The sequence below is a fragment of the Pangasianodon hypophthalmus genome, chromosome 2 (assembly GCF_027358585.1).
Source record: "Pangasianodon hypophthalmus isolate fPanHyp1 chromosome 2, fPanHyp1.pri, whole genome shotgun sequence".
In the NCBI taxonomy this organism is placed as follows: domain Eukaryota; kingdom Metazoa; phylum Chordata; class Actinopteri; order Siluriformes; family Pangasiidae; genus Pangasianodon; species Pangasianodon hypophthalmus.
In genome coordinates this window covers 7,993,608-8,011,031 of record NC_069711.1, presented here as the reverse complement: position 1 = coordinate 8,011,031, position 17,424 = coordinate 7,993,608, and the positions used below count along the sequence as shown (strand labels likewise).

Genomic DNA, 17,424 nt, shown 5'->3' with positions numbered 1-17,424 from the left:
TCCCAACATGTTTAAGCTGGTCAAATACAAGACAAAAAGCTCATGCAAGAGACTATGTTGCATCATTGTCCAGGAGACACGATGCGATATGTCTACATGCATGGGACAGGTTTAAAAGGCAGGCAGAGGGACATAGGGTCAAATTAGGTGACAACCCAAAAGCATAGACATTTCAGTCTTATGCGCTAATGCACAGCAATAAAAATGACCTTTTCTGGAATGAAGCAACAAATAAACTCTAGAATTATTACATTCCTGTTTTCATTTGTATTTTAGATTTTGGACTTGACTTCTGTGGTGGTGCTGTAAGAAGACTACACAAAAGGGGAAAAAAACAGGATGGGGGTGTGCTGTTATGTGAAAATAATCCACAACGGTGTGGTGCGATGCAGCAAGACACAAGTGGAGCTGCTGTTACGACCATGTTCCCTCATCAGTCTCTCTTTTTTTCTGCTTTATGAAGTTGAAAAGACAAAAAAAAAACGTTTTGAAGACTCGCATAGTGGAAAATTTACTGAGCGTTACAAACCACTGACACTGGAGACTCCTTCCATTAATGTTATAAATACATTTTTTCAGAAAGGTTCACCATATCAAGACTGTGTGTAGTGATTAATTATAAACACATCATTTAGACTGCAGCTGGCACTACTGTCAGAGTGACTTTTATAGAAAATTAATCAACACATTTTGAACAATCAGATTCAAGAATACAACAGCGCTGTGGTGTTAAAAATAAATAAATAAAAGTAAATACTAATGATTCTGCCATATTCTCAGTGCTGTTTGTCTTATTAAAAACACTGTCAGTTTAACATGAGTAATTACTGTTAGTGGAGACAATTTATATCACTCTAGCCAAGTAAGGGGTGTGTGTGTCTGTGTGTGTGTCGGTGTAGACAGGTGGAAGGAGGCTGGTGGTGAATAAACATGGTGGTCAAGAAAGCATGATTATTTTAATTCTGCCTCACCACAAAATCAAGACGACATGAGAAAGCACACACAAATGTGTATTATCATTTACCAAGCACACACACACACACAGAGTCACATAAATACTCATACCTACAGACAACACTCAGTCCGTCATGTTTCCTTTGTGCTTTCCTCCACATTCCTGGAAGCTGTTCCTCTACACACTCACACATGTTGATCCTAGAAGACTATTCTGAAGCTTTGAAATGCAGAACAAACCTGCATCTTTAATAATCAACCCAATTTGCTCTTACACTAGCCAAAAGTTAGTATCTGACAACGAACCCATGCCACTACCAAACAGACTTCATGAATGTCTCTCCGCTTCCATATATGAGCAGTGCTAAAATAAAAGGAAGAGAAGAATAAAAAAGGGATGGTAACTGTGTGCGTGTGTGCGTGTGTGCGTGTGTCTGTCTGGAGGTACAGTCCCTGCTCCGGCTACAGATTTCCTCCTCTTCAACCGTTGGCTTGAGTGAAAAGGCGGGAAAAAAAAAAGCAGTGATTTATGGCTGTGTGTCGGAGCCGAACAAAGGCGCATTTCCCACCGACAGCTGATCTCTACGCCCTTCCGAAATGTTCAGTCCGTTTGTTTGTAGAGGGAAGCTGGAAAGTCAGGTGGAGTGAATTACAATTAAGACAACTTACTGGTGAGAAATGATGTGGTGAGAAAGAGAGAAGGGGAAGGGAAAAAGCAAAAGAGGGCTGTGTAGTATTTCAGTATGTGGCTGAAAGCAGGAAAGGCGAGAGAGGCAGAGAGAGTGTGACTGAGCGATAGAAAGAAAGAAAGCAGACTGCAAGAGGATGTTAGAGTGTGTGAAGATGTGTGTTTAAGAGTGAGCTCATGGGAAAGCATGGGAAGTCTAGTTCTTACCCACCACGCTATGCAAGACAGAACACAGATACACAGACCCACGCTGTGCCCCTGATGTGTGAACACCCCCACCTCACCCCTTTGGTTCATTCCAGCCTGTCTGTCACTTGCTTGGGACTGTTCCATTCTGAGACATGTTGAGGGGGGTTAAACAGGGGCATTATCTTATGGCATTTTATATATAAGTGATAAAATATTTCAGCAATATTGTTTTGGGGTCTGTTCAGGTTACATATTGCAATGTGCATGAAAATTCATTAAAGCATTGCAATAATCAATTAAAAAAAAGATGACAGCTCTCTGTGTTTACTCTTATGTTTATGGATTGTTCGTGAAGGTGTCCATTTTTAACAACCTTGAAGCATAGCTGGTTTACTGTCTCCATAATTACTATCATGGTTAAAAATAATATCTAGCTTTGTCTGAAAAGAGTAATAATTTTTTAATAATAATAATTTTTAAAAATAATTAAAAACTAAAAATATGAAAATGTAATATATTCATATTTCACTAAATTTCCCTATTTATTATGTTTTTAAAAAAAATCAAGCCACGAAGGCCAGAAATTTCTTATCTGTTTGGCACTGAGCCTGAACAAAACAAAATGACCTCCCGTTTATTCCTGTGCTGGGACAATAAAAAAAAAAAAAGAAAGAAAGAAAAGAAAAGAAATCAAGCAAACTGCACTACAACGAGTTATTCAGTATACCACAGGTTCTCAACCCTGGTCCTGGAGTACCACCTGTCCTGTACATATTAGTGTTTCTCCTGCACCAACACACCAACTGATCAGCTAATTAACAGCACTCCCTGAGTTGAAGTGGGTGTGTTAGAGCAGGGGAAACACTAAAATGTCCAAAGGAACCTGTGCATTAAACCAATTCAATACTCTACCTGCCCTTCCCTCACGAATCACCTTTGTTTACCTTCTTCCAAGGACTCGCTTGCTTGAAGCTGTCTTCGGTTACAACTCTTGGAGTTTAGCCTTCTCGTTCTGTGGGCAGACCAAACACAAACGAGTGTTTATGAATGAATAATTACAGTGCGGAGCCTGAAAACACCTGTCAGCTCTGAAGCCCATCAGTGATTCTGATAGAACTGTCTATGTGTGGTGGGTCAAGATGCATTAAATCATGAGTAGGAGTGTAGCTATGATCATGAAGGAGGTATTTTCACATAGGATTCATCTCTCAGTTTGAAACAGAGTAGCTCTGCTTGTGTTTGGTAAAGATTTGAAGATTTGCCAGTGGCCTTCAGCATCAACAGGTATTCGGTAACTCCTGGACAGAGAAATGCTTCAACTCACTGCATCTTTAAAAAAAAAAAAAAAAAAAAGACTATCGCATCAAAACAAAACACGGCGAGAACTGGAGCTTTTTATTATCAATGTTGCAGACTGTCTTTCCAGGAGAAACAAATCAATAAAAGTCTGAACAAAAGGACGTTGAAATGGTTTTTGAAGAAAACACAGAGACACTCAGTCACACTGGATGGAGATAAGAAACTTTACAGGGGGAAAGAAACTTGCCTTGCTCTGACTTATTTGTGTGTGTGTGTGTGTGTGTGTTACAGTAACCGTAAATTCAATGTGATTTTTACATTCAGAATACATTCAACCTTTCTCCAAGTACAATGAACTACAGAGCAATTATCTCACCCTAACAACACGTTATCTACTAACATGTTAGAAGTATGAAAATGAGGCCTTTATCTACCGCGTCATTTTACATAGTCATAAGTTCATATCTGCGTAATCTGCACATACAGAATAGGAAAGAGAAAGAAAACAAACGAACAAACAAACAAACCAAAAATAAGCTGATATAAACAGAATAAAAAGATATACCACGACGTTAGTGTCTTGTGTTTCACAGAGAATATGCACATCCACACCTAATTCATATGCTAAAACACAGGATGCCTATAGGCCAGTGTCTGGGGGACATTTGAATAAAAGCATCAAAGCATATCCGAGTATGAAAAAGAATTTTGATCAGGTCTTTCACAATGCTCTCTCATGCAGTTTATATTTGGCAGTCAAAGCAGTGGCCGGGCATTTGGGTCGGGCAATCGTGTTTATCGCAGGTGAAAAGGAAGGAGATTCAACATGCCAGCGCAGAATGACCAAGTTTCTACAATCTGTCCAGTGCAATCGTGGACAGATTTAACCACAAACATATGCATTTCTCTCTCTCTCTCTTCTTTTTTTTTTTTTTTTTTTTTGCCACCCACTGCAGCACTGCTCCCTGTTCTTCCAATTCATCGAGCTCCAATTAACATATCATCACAGCTGTTGTAAATCAACAGGCCGCCGTGACACATGACAAATCTTTTCAGCTTAAAAAGCTAAACATCATTAATTCAAATCACCTGCTATGGCCTCTGGTGCTAAATGAGTTTACTGAAATGGCTCGTCATTCAATTTAGACAAATGTTCCCTCCTTCTAATAGTAAGACCATTTTAGCTGAGGTAGGAGGAGATTGGGGGGGGGGGGACAGGAAGCATGACAGAGTTTTAGATGGCAGCTGTGTACACTGCTGCATTTTCACTTTGTAGTCGAATTGCACGGCTCGTAATAGCTAAACAGATAATTGTTGGAATTGAAAGTGGTGGGGCGCATGGTAATGGCAGGTTTAAAGCAGCAGGGTGACCGTCAGCGAGGAGCAGGAATATAAGCTCCTGTATGACGCCGGCTGATGGAGAACAAGAAGTGCACACACTTCAGTGTGGCCAAGAAGAGAGAGGGAGGGAAAAGAGGAGAAACAAGAGAGCCAGCTGAGAGGATCAGGTCCTCTGGGTGTGTAATTGAGAAGGCAAAGCGAGAGGGCTAGCTAAATGAAGAGTGGGAAGATATAAGTGGGGAAATGAAGAACAGGGGGGAGCAAGTGAGCGAGCATGCCTCTGTGTGTGTGTGTGTGTGTGTGTGTGTGTGTGTGTGTGTGTGTGTGTGTGTGCAAGACAGAGAATGACTTATGATGCATCTTGCGAATCACTTCTGATACAATAAAATTAAAATGCACTTTTACTTGCTCTTTACCCATAGGAAAATTAGCCGTAGAGGAACACGCATCAGTATGAGTCAAAAGTATACGAAACTGACAAAAATGCTGAGTATATCGTTTTATATGCCACACACTATCATAACTTTTATAACACACACCAACTTCTTTATTACTCACTCTAACAAGAACCTGAATATTAGTAACAATATTTTTCTTTTACCTTTTACCTTCTTTTTTTTCTCCTTCCTCTTCATGTTAAATAACTTGTATTTGTAGAAGGTAAATAGATGCTCAGGTAATTTTTGTCACAGAGGTTTTAACAGACTTAAATATTGTTATATGTTGTGTCTCAAAATGTCTAAGCAGCATGATAGGATATTTTGTCATATCACACTCATATTCAGGGACTGCCAAGAATGTAACTGATCCTGTTCTTATGTGTAGAAATAGGATCATTTCTTAGCAGGCAATACACTAATGCAGGAAGTAAGCGCTCTGTGTTTCATTTCAAGTACCTTGACATGTAGAGCACACCTAAAAGATTCTTAGAAACATCAGTCTTTATGGTGTTCATGGAAATTTTGAGTGCCTTGATGATTATACACAACTCAAGTGAGCAGTGAAAGCTTTGAGAAATGCTTGTGTTTACAATGCATTGTTTTCGCAGAACTACAAAATCCGGGAAGGCCCTAAACTGTAAATCTTGACCCATTACTTTGGTCTGTTTCCAGGACACAGATAAAAACCTTTTTTTATCTGTCCAATGCCTAACCTTAACCCAAGCTAGGCCCTGCAATGACTGCTAAACTAATCATAAACCTAAAATAAAAATAATAACAATCATCTTCATCTCTGTTTTTAAAAGTGGGTGCATGGTGTACATATGCATGAATATTAACCATCTCTCTTTAAAAACCCAAATCCTGAAGAGGACCATCAGTGAAGGCTGCTCTTCAGCATCCACATTTACATCATCACGGTAGCCAAAACACACACTCCATGGATGGACTGGCACTCAGCGAAAAAAAAACCAAGCTGATCGCAACAAAAAGGCCTCTACGGTCATTCTGAACGCCTCTTCATTCGATCTAATGGACGTTCTCCTCCCTCACTTCACCAGCAACATAAGAGCACATGAATATTTAGCGTCGAGTTAGGCCATTAATTGCTCGCGCATGCTTCAACAGCAGATCTGTGGCTACTTCTGTACCAGGACTTTTGTGAACTGTCTGGCCTCATTAGCATATTAATTTATGCAAAACTCAATCGCAGCCAATAGGCTGACCTGAGCTGTTCTCCTCCCTCATGCTCAGGATGGCAAAGTGCCTAAAACGCGTGGCTATTCAGAGGCATTATTTCATAAATAATCCACCAGCAACACAGACCATGGATAGAAGGATTCATTCAATAAAAGCTGGGGCTAAATATCAAATTACGCATAGTAATAAAGACTGAAGAATTTCTGTTATATTTGAGAAAGAAAACGATGATGGGTAAGAATGAGGAAGGACTAGTGCACAGTGGTGGACCATGGCCCGGATGCAGATCCATGAAAGGATTTCAGCGGATCAAACCGATTACTTGAAAAATTCTGTAGCAGAGCCGAGTGTGTGTGTGTCGGGAGGTTGTAACAGGCCTCAGCGGGCTTTTTTACACATAAACCAGCTTGACTCCTGTAGCAGATCGTCTGTTGCGTCTGATTCAATCAGGCAGCTTATCAGACCAGAGACTAACTACAAGGCTAAAGACATTAGGAAAAATTTACACACGTACATATATTTTCCATTTTATTTATGCTTTCTGACTCGAACTGACGACACTGACAACGAAAACAGAATGTTTAAAGATGATTGGACAGATAAGTACGCTCTTATTCTCCGCTTCGACTTCAAAGCAGACATGTCTCATCTGTTGAGTCTGTGGCGTTAGTCAAAATGGTAACGTGAAGCGCCACTACAAAACAAAACGCAACCACTTTGAACTGTCTATGGCTATTTATAGACAGAAACTATTTGTTAATGGTTAAGCAGTAAAAGGTAACTGTTGCAATTCAGTCTCGAACAGTGGGAGAGGTAGAACGAGAGAGATAGACAGAGAAGGAGATAAAGAGAAAAAGCAAAGAATGAGAGAAACAGACTGAAAGTGAAGCAAGGAGTGTGTGTGTGTGTGTGTGTGTAAAAGAGAGATCTATATTCACTTGGTTTGTGTGTGCTTAAGGTGTGTGCACACAATACTTTCCAAGCCACTGTCTCTGTTCTGAAATACAGGAAAGTTTAATGTGTGAGTCACTTTGAAACAAACACAACTGTTTACAAAAGACTGTCAAAATGGCTGAATGCACAAAAGAAAACACACACCCTCATTCTCATCACTGTGTCTCACATTCTCCCTCGCTCTCTAGAAACTTTATTAAGCAAGTATGAATTAAGCCAACCAGCTTGAACTCGTAAACAGAACACCCATCAATAAATCATATTTTCCCCTTCAATCTTTATTCTCAGCATTCTGGCATTGCGTCTCACGCCCACGTTTACAGTAAACAGGAGGGCTTTCTGACACGCAAACAGACACAAATACCAATTAAACCCATGCTCCGGTCAAGCCAGAGAGAGGCAGAAGTGCAGTCTGCTGAATGTCAGCCTGTCTGAGCCTGGAGATTTTTCGAACCTACCCTGCCTTTTTGCTGAGCTTAGAACAAAGTACACAGAGTGTCCACACACACACACACACACACACACACATACACACACATACACACACATACACACACACACAGCTGCCTTAATACTGAGGAAAAGGAATTTCACTCCTGTCCCAAAACAAACAAAGCTGTCGCATTTCTTTACACTACTCCGAAGTTAGCAGGCTTGAATAGGGCATTATTCCACTCTGTTAGACAAACACATTTGAATGAAATCATCCAAAAGGCAAAGAAAAAGCTACCCTTGTTTTTGTGAGCAAGTGAACTGTGACGGTTTCGCTCCCCCAGTGTGGACAACGACAGTGAGTGGGTAAGGCTAGGACAGATCTCAGTTCTCAGCATCATGCTGTCATTCAAACTTTGGAGTCTTTCTCTGAGAAACAACTGTATGAACGAGAGAGAGAGGGAGAAAGAAAGAAAGAAAGAAAGAAAGAAAAAGAGAGTCTATGAGTAAAAGGGAAAGTCTATAGGTATAAGAGATGGAGATAGATAGAGACAGAGAGAAAGGGAGAGTCCATAAGTCTGTGACAGAGAGAGAGCGAGAGAGAGAGAGAGAGAGAGAGAGAGAGAGAGGGGGGGGGGGGGGGGGGGGGGGGGGGGGTAGGGGGGTGGTCTACTGTATCAGGCCTCTTCATAAGACCTCATTTGACTAGAAAAAGGAGACAAGCACACTATAGTTAAGTTGGATTTATGCAGTGGTAAAGTGAGCACTGGGAGAATGCAAGTCAATAAGCTTTACAGTCAGACCCATGATAGCTCTACTTTACTCTGCCCACTGTTTAAACTTGCCACACACACACACACACACACACACACACACACAGCTCGGCAGTAGACAAATCTCACTGAATAGCTGAAAGAAAAGAAGTTTAAAAAAAGAAAAAAAGAAACACGGCTCAGTAACTCACCCATGTACGTGGCAGAACCTTACGATTCAAATACTCCACACTTCACTTTGTCCTGTAACTCAACCTAATCTTTTTGTATTTCCAGAAAGAAAAACTCTCCTAGTTGCAGTCTGGAACTCTGTAGCAGAGATGACAGGAGTGTGTGAACAGCAGCCTTTCCCATACACACTCTCTGTCTCTCTTACACACATACTCTTTTCCCCCTTCTCTCACTCTCTCTTCACAGAGACTGGAGGTATGTGGTCTAAACACAACAAAAGCCAGAGCCAGAGCCTGAGATTAAATATGCAGGAAGAGGGCCCCCCCTTTGCATAAACACAAACACTCAGCAAATGAAGTGCTGGCACTAGTCACGCTGCTGCTTGCTGGGACACTTCCTACCTGGGCCGCTCTACATCGTGCAGTCCCGAACTGCACTCAGATTAGCTCTAACTGACACCATCCCATCTAGCGTAGCCAATAACATTGGCTTTTATCGTTTGGCGAAGAGAAACTGTGAGGGACGATATTTATTTGCTTAAAATTACATTATGGAAGTGATCTATTTTTTTTGTATATTTTATGAAATATGTTTTTATTAGTTCACTTTACTACAATTAATAGGTAGCTGTTTTAGGCCTGTGTGACTCGTTTAAGGATCATCCTCCACTTCCGCCTCCTAGTGGACAAGCCAGGAACACAGTGAGCGGAGGGTGAAATGAAGGACGCCCCTAATATAAGGGGTTCATAAAAGAATACATTCTTTGCCCTCTATTTTCTTTTCTCTCTCTCTCTCTCTCTCTCTCTCTCTCTCTCTCCCTCCCTCCCTCTATCTCTCTGGGAGGTGCCAGTCTTGCTGTCTGGATTGTGGACAGAGGCTGAGCCCACAGGAGCAAAGTCATGTGGAGAACTGAGTCTAGCCTTACACTCTCAAAGACACCTACTGATACACTTAGCCAGATGTCAACTGCAAAGCTCCCTCCACTGGAGCACGGAGATGGAGAGAAAGAAAGCAGAGCAAGAGCGAGCGAGTGGGGGTAGGAGAAAGAAAAGCGAGTTAGTGAGAAAGCAAGATGAAAAAAAAAGTGTTTGGGGAGAGAGTTATCTGACGGATAGAGCGGGGGCATCAGAAAGAGCGAGAGACAGAGAGCAAGAGAGAGAGAGCGAGAGAGAGCGAGAGAGAGAGAGAGAGAGAGAGAGAAGGAGGCTCTCCTTAAAATAAACAGGGCATCACGTTTCAAAGACAAGGGGGGACACAGACATTCCATTGTTCAGGCCAATTATCAGAAGAAAATAATAACAACAGATGGTCTCAGAAAGGCCAAAGACGGAGTGAGTGAGTGTGTGAATGAGTGAATAAGTTAGTGAGAGAGAGAGAGAGAGAGAGAGAGCTGGAGAACAGATGATGAAATGTGAGAGTGAAGCAGTATGACTGGGGGTGGGTTAAGTCTGAATCGTTGTAGGGCTCTATACACCAGATGTGCACTCCTGTATAGAACAGTTAAACATGTCCACACTCTCCGTCTTTCTCTGCTGCTTGCCAACAGCTAAATACCAAACACTCTGTGATCATCCTACCCCAGATATTTAAGACTGTTTAATCATAACTTAGCTGTGTGATGATGCCAGAAATTGCGACATGAAGTGCTGACCTGTTTGCTTCCACTGAGCAACAATCTTCTTTTATTATCAGTGCAAATACATGGTACAGAATGCAGTTGCTCCTGTTAGGCAGAATTAAAGACTAAGAAAACAGATCGTGCATTAGAAAACAGTCAGGGAGGAGTACATATTGAGGTTAGGACAGGCATGTCGATTTTCTTAAAGACTTCAAATACTTGAAGTTTGCACAAAAAGTAAAAAAAAAAGTGAAGGCGTTTTTTTTTTTTTTTTTTGGGAAGGGGAAGCTGCCGATTGTTTATTTTCTTAGCATTTTTTTAAGTTGCAAGGGCTAAATAATTATATGAAGCCTCGGCATATTCTGGATGAACACACACACCGTGTGTGTGTCACATTCTGAATGTGCTCCTGTCAGGACAGAGAGATGTCTTCAGAGAATGGCACACAAAATCTGCCCTTCCTTTTCAGATGAGAGAAGACCAAAAAGTTTTCGTTTCATTAACTCAAGACTAAAGCGTAATTATCTCCCAATGGACATTTATCACTAACACTAGGCTAGTGGAAGAGAAAGGGCTTTCCTCCTCACTTTTCTAAGCAACACTTTAGCATTAACTTCACTAGCATTAGGTTTAAACGTTCCCTAGGTCAGTTCAAAATGAGAATAATTAGGCATGAATCCAATTCCTGTTTGACTGCAAATATAGATTATGTTCAAAAGCTCATGCTTTTAATCACGTTAAACAGTATTTCACAACAACAGAGTGTGGATTATTCTGACACTATGAGATTGGGATGTAGCCAGAAGGTTTTCTATGTATAATTGTTCAAACAGCTAACAACTGCGTAAAGGCACTTCTAACGCTAACATCACCTCCTCAGATGACAAACTCCCTCAAGGCTTTGATGCATAGCAATAAGAAAGCCCTTGATTTAATTAGCTTATAAAAATAACTGCCATTAGCACTATCTTGCATGGGGAAAAAAGTGGTTTGGAGCTCTACAGTGTGAGAGAGAGAGAAAGAGAGAGAGAGAGAAAGAGAGAGAGGGGACACAAAATGTCTCACTTTTGGAAGTGGGAAGACAAAGCTGCAGCTATGATAAGGGAAGATCATGGGCCAAACGTCGAAACCGGGGTCGAGTTAATTAGACTATTGTCATTTTAATCAGGCCAGTTTCTCGGCTAGCCCTTCCTCAAAGAGCCAGGCAAGCGCTTTAAACGCCACGCTTAACACTCCTTTAAGGGGCTCTGACTTACTTTGTGTGTGTGTCTGTGTGTGGGTGTGTGTGTTTCCACAGCCTTGCTCGACTAATGAGCCGCAGCACAGAAACAAAGCCCCTGAAGTATCACCAGTGGAAACCCCTGCTCAGCTCATCTGAAAATAATTTAAATATCACATTTTTGAAATCATTTGTCAGTCCCTGGCTATCTTCTGCTGAAAAGTAGCACTTTATGATGGCTTTAAACCAGCATTAAAATGTAATAATAGCTTAAGCAATGCACTGTTTTGGGCTGATTAGGGATATTTAAATTTGCAAAATGTGCAGTCGGTTTGGTGGGGATGGGAGCTGGCAGAATATTAGTATTCCAGGAAATTTACAGTAATTCCGCATTAGAGCAGGAAAATATCACAATGTAATATCAATGACATGACAAACTATGCCACAATACACATGTAACAATACCTCTTATAAAATAACGATTTTTTTTCTTTATTTTTAAAATAAAGAGTTTTGCTCAAATTTAGTACTGAATTATTAAAATTGTAAACTGTTAAAGATTTCAGTGTACTTTATTTTTGAAGCCATTACATAAATGTACTACTGATCTCAGTTTTGTGGATAATTGGCCATTTTCTGTTGTATATTATAAAATGTATTTTTAGTCAGAATTGGTCTCTTCCTAACTGAAATAAAGCATAAGTATTTTACAGCGTGAGTGTTTTGAGAGATAATGTCCACCTACACAATTTCTATATTCACACAGCAGGTGCAAAAGTAAGTGCACCCTTAAATTTACGACTTACGTCAAGGCAATGCGAGATGAGGTGAGTGAATGACTTTAAACAATAAACAATTGAACAAACTAACTAATGAAACAGAAGATCTGAGCTGATATGTTAAGGAGGAGCAAACATAAATAACTGCAAGATAACAGGCAATTTACTCTTCTTACAAGTGTAGCATCATGTCTCAAACTAAGGAAATGTCTGAAGAGCTAAGGAAAAAAGCAGTGAGTGTTTGTCATATGAGACATAGAAAAAAAAAAAATAATCCACCATTACATATATAGTATACAATTAGAAGGCATTAAAAACCACCATAACCCTGCCAAGAAGTGGACATCTTCCTAAAATTTCCCCAAGGCCACAAGGAGAATGATAAAAGTACAAGGTAATCCAAAAACAATCCAGAGATCTACAAATCTCCTTAGCTGCCTATGAGGAATGTGGTACATAGATCAACAATAAGAAGAAGTCTGAGCAGGAAAGGCATCTATGCAAGGGCGCCCATAAAGAAACCTCTTCTGTTCCAAAAAAAAAAAAAAAAAAAGTAGAAGAAGCCTGAGGAGCTATGGAAGTCTGTTGTCTAGATAGATGTCCCCAAAATTGAACTCTTTGGGCATAACATGGCAGCCCAACACAGCCTATCACCAACAAAACCTTATGCCTACTGATGGTGGGAGTGTACACTGACACTGCGCAACTTGACATCATTAAAGGAATCATGACTATCAAGGATTTTCGAGAAGAATGTCAGCAATTTTAAAACTCAAGCTGGGCACAAAGTGGGTGTTTCAACAGAACAATGATCCTAAAAACAAGTCTACTAGATCTCACAATGCTTGTTGAGTTTTGTTAAGAATAGTGGGGACAATCCCTCCAGCAAGATGTCACAGACTGTTGACTGGTTAGAGGAGTGTGTGGATTATACCGTATGAAGTTATTGCTGCTAAAGGTGGCGCCACAAGTTATTGACTGAAACGGGTTTCCACACAAATATTAGTTATAAAACCAACAATAATGACCACATTAAAGGCTTCTCAAACATTCAAGCATACTGTAATAAACTAATAACTGCTGTTTTCCATCTTGATGTTGAGCTGGAGAGGAAACCCCTAAACTTCCCTCAGACGGGTTCTAAATCCAGGAAGATCATTTTTCATCTCTTTATTCAAGTCGCTCCAAAAATAGGGATGAAAGACTAATGGCTCCAGACTTGTCCGCAGTCTATTTATCAGACTGTTAACAGTTCCGTTGGAATAAACTGCTCTGCCACCCCATCAATATTTTAGCGAGTGTTAATATTAATTTGATCAGAAATTAACACCATTCAATTATTCAAGGCGCACAAATCAATTATTCAATAAAAACGAATGATCAACTAATGAGGGAGAGTCGTACATCTCCGTGTAGAAGAAAAGATACATTTTGCCAAATACACGAAGGAAACATCAATTCATTCAGAGCAATGAAATTACTATCCTTGTTAGCAGATCATCTGATTCACAAAGGAAAAAGTTGAAAAAGACAAAGAAATCTGAAAATATTACTATGAAGCATTATTACTAGAAGGTGGAATCTCTGAAAAAGAATTATACCTAGAAACCTAAAAAAAGGCAGTTTTTTCCCTTTCAGTGTGTCATACACAGAAAAATGCACAAAAAGAGCTAATCTGTGCATCTGACAGTTTCCTATAGTATTGATGAACAGTAATGCATCACATGCATGTTCATTTGCTATTAACTTCCTTATAAGAAACGTATATCTGACTTTGTAAGATCTGTAGATCTCCACATCAATCTTGCCACAACCACTGCAGGGGTTGCCTCAAGGTCATTTTTTTTTAACCTATCTATATATCAGTTAGAGTAAATATATCCTACAGAAGGTTTTCTTTTTAATGTAATTAAGCATATTAATCAAATCTCTCAAATTGGAATTCTAAATGCGAATATATAACCACCACTCCTCTCACATTAATATATAAAGCATCCAACGTCTTCTGGCACAAAAGCTTTGCTGTGTAACTCATTTTGAATCCCTCTTCGACAATGTCTTTTTTATCGCATGATTAGAAATAAAACCAATTTTTGTGTGCAGTGTGTTCTGGGGTGGGGGGAAAGAGCAAAATTGAATATAGATATTTCATTCAGATGTAAAGTTGAGACAGATAACCAATTAATCAGGTGGGTGGACAATGACACAAGCTAAGTGTCCTGCACCAGTTCCTGCCTTCAAATGATTCATTGTGCAGCATATAGAACAGAATTAAAATAGAAAAAAAATAATCACTGATTCCCCTTAATTACAACTTTTCCTGATGCTCACTATGCATCACTGATTGCTTGAGTGATATCTCCATATTCAACCTTGCAAAACACTACAGAATTTGTCTCCCAAGTTTCGTTCTGCTACACGCACTACCTCTCATCTTTTCTTCTCCATCGTTCTCTTTCCCCAAGTAAATCAGCTCTCTGTCTCTCAATTTATTCCCACTTTTCCCCCTCTGTCTCTTTTTTTCTGCCTCCTCCCTCCCCTGTCAAACACACACATCGAGAACGGTTTGTTTTCTTTGGGTGCGACATGCGTTACTGCGTGAGAGAGGAGACTTTAAATAAATATCTGCCCAGCATGTCCACAATACAGCCCATTGTTTTTAAAAAACAGGGAGAAATGATGAGGTATGAAGGGTCATAGCCAACGTTATGGAACTCTGAGGGCATAGCATGAGGGTATTCTCATAATGCAAAAGCGGTACACAAAAAAAAAAAAAAAAAAAAAAAAACACTTCCAGAAAACATTCACACCTGCGCCACTATATCAGTCATGCTTCTAAAGTCAAAAAAATCTATCAAAGTAGGACATTTAAAAAAAATATACATATACACACGAGCTATAGTCAAATCATTCCAATACAATCAGTCAGTGAAGTCAAAGGAGCAGGCAACAAGCTTTCTCCATGAAGACAACTCACCAAGATGCAAGATCAGGCTCAGTAACGTTCTAGTTGTGTCTACTGCTATCACTTTGCAGAAAGGTATGTGTTTCCAGCCCTGCTGTCTCTTCCAGGCTATCTACACCAACAAAACACTGCATGCAAAGCAGTTCTCTCAAATTGTTTTTAGTCCAGATTTGAATATTTAAATAGCACATTTTAAATCAAGATATTTGCTAGCTATTTCCATACATGTGCCAGCTGCTCATTGCCCGATAGCGGTTTGCATTAGGTCGCAAAACTCACACACACTCACACATACACATACAATACATGATACACTATAAATGGTACGATGGTATATTACTTGCTGAAACTGCTGGTCAGTTAAACGTGCATGGGCCTATTCCAGTATGAGTAGGTGCTGCTCAGTCCACCCACACACATAGCATTTCACCAGAACTAACTGCATTGATATAAAATTTACATAAACTGTAGTTTTTGTGCTGATTAGTATAAAATAACATGTTCCCCCTCATCTAGAATGGAAATGCAAACAAACCTTGGAGTTCCTGGAAAATGACTTTAAAATGGCACAAACTTCTGCCAAGAGTTTTATTGTTTTGTTTTTTTTTTCTAGTCCTTCCTTGAGCATCCTGTTAAGAATATGTAAACCAGTTTTTTTTCCCTAGTAGGACAGCTCACGATTTGCCTACAGGACTGAAAGAAACGGTGAGATTAAACGGGGCAAGATGTACTGAACAAATAACCCTTGGGAGAGAGGGAAAGAGAGAGAGAAGAGAAATGATTCTGGATAGAAATGGACAGGGAAAGAGAGGCTGTGACCTTTGGGTGAGAGATTCTGACTTTTTGGTCTTGAAAAAATATACTCAAATCACATGCTGTATATTAGAATAGTGAAGGCACATATGTAAGACAAAATTGTCTGTGTGAGACTTTCTTTGCCGTTCATGTGACAAACACACCATAATGTACAATATTCAACATGTTGGTCATCCAAAATCATAAATGCTTAGAGAGAAAAGTTCACCATTTTTTTATTACTCAAAATAAACTGGGTACTCAACAGCACTATGTAGACTATGTCATATTTAAGCCCTTCGACATTAACCTAACAGAAGCAAGTCTTTGGCTAGCATTTTGCCTGTTATACACTGCACTGTACTCATCAGTTTCATCAGTGTTTCGTCACTGCACATATTCAGAGCCATTGTTTGATGTGTCTTGTTACAGCTTTGGCCAAGGATAGAGGGCTCCAGCTCTCCAGCGTCTGACTCTGAAATAAGTGTCTGTCATCTGTGCAGTCTCTGTAGAATGTAAGTTTATGCTCCCAAAGGCACTGTGACTAATCAAATCGCAATGCTTTAGATGAAGATTGCTACTCCATTTTGTTGTTCCGTTGTCACAGTGGGCTTCCATGTAAAATATATATTCATATTCAAACATTCATACACATTGACTGTGTTCAAGATCAATCATAGACTATAATCTGTGCCAGTACATAAAAGACAACAAGGACAGTTTGTTTAATCTAACTTTCACAGACATCTGTATAACATTGTCTGCCCCATGTGCTATTAGGCAGATCAGTGCAGCAGCGTGACCACATGGATGGCACAATGAGACAGGAAAAGAAAAAAAAGTGAGAGAAAGTAGTAGAGGGAGACGAAAGGAGAAAGACAAGCCATAGCAAAGAAATGGTACAAAATGCATAGCAAGACAGTGACAACAAACGAGAGGAGAGAGGGAAAGGCAGGTAGCACATCTCTTGTGTGTCATATGGAGTTGTGCGTGTCTGGAAGGCAGACGCAACCTAAAGCAGCGTACGTCTCTTCTGCCTGCGTGTTTACAAATACTGTGCCATGAGAGAAACAGGATGAGAGTCTTCGGACATAGACACGAAGAACACACACACAGGGTGAGAGGATTGAACACAGGGTGAGGCAGGACCAGTGAGACTGACACTACAGTCAAGAGAAAGGCCTGAATAACATGGTTTGTGTTTGTGTGGAATTGGGTATGACGTCAGACAACTCTTAGACTAATGCACTACACTGTAGGTGTATATGCACTTATATATGTTTAAAGTTTTCTTAATATACACACTGAAAGCATGCTAACTTGCATTGCCTTGCTAATGGAATGATTTTAGACACAATAGCTTGCTCTGGGATCCTTTCTGCCTTCCATAATGACTAAATAAGAAATATAATTTAATTCCATCAATCTATTTAAAGATGTTTTTCATGTTCTTATATAGCGCCATGAATAAAGCCTTCCTATTCTTCTCACTGTTGTGTCTCCAACTTATGAGGAGCAATTATGAGTTCTGCGAGAGCTTTTAAAGAAAGTGGTAAGCTATGAGCAAGACGTTGAAGATAGCACATTAGTCTGGACTCACACTGACC

The 17,424-nt window shown here is 39.9% G+C and overlaps 1 protein-coding gene across 14 annotated transcripts in view; it reads right to left on the bottom strand.

Annotated features, from left to right (window-relative positions):
* Positions 1-17,424, bottom strand: part of foxp1b (forkhead box P1b) — a 165,476-nt gene that overhangs the window by 107,575 nt on the left and 40,477 nt on the right. For 8 of the 14 annotated variants that reach the window (XM_034310977.2, XM_034310967.2, XM_053231840.1 and 5 more), the window contains one exon: positions 2,776-2,843. The exons of 1 other annotated variant lie outside the window; for it this stretch is intronic. The gene's annotated coding sequence lies outside the window, so the exon portion shown is untranslated. Of the gene's footprint in view, positions 1-2,765; positions 2,844-8,461; positions 9,062-17,424 lie in introns of those variants that run through there. 5 more of the 14 variants (XM_034310961.2, XM_053231834.1, XM_053231843.1 and 2 more) reach the window with 4 other exon arrangements.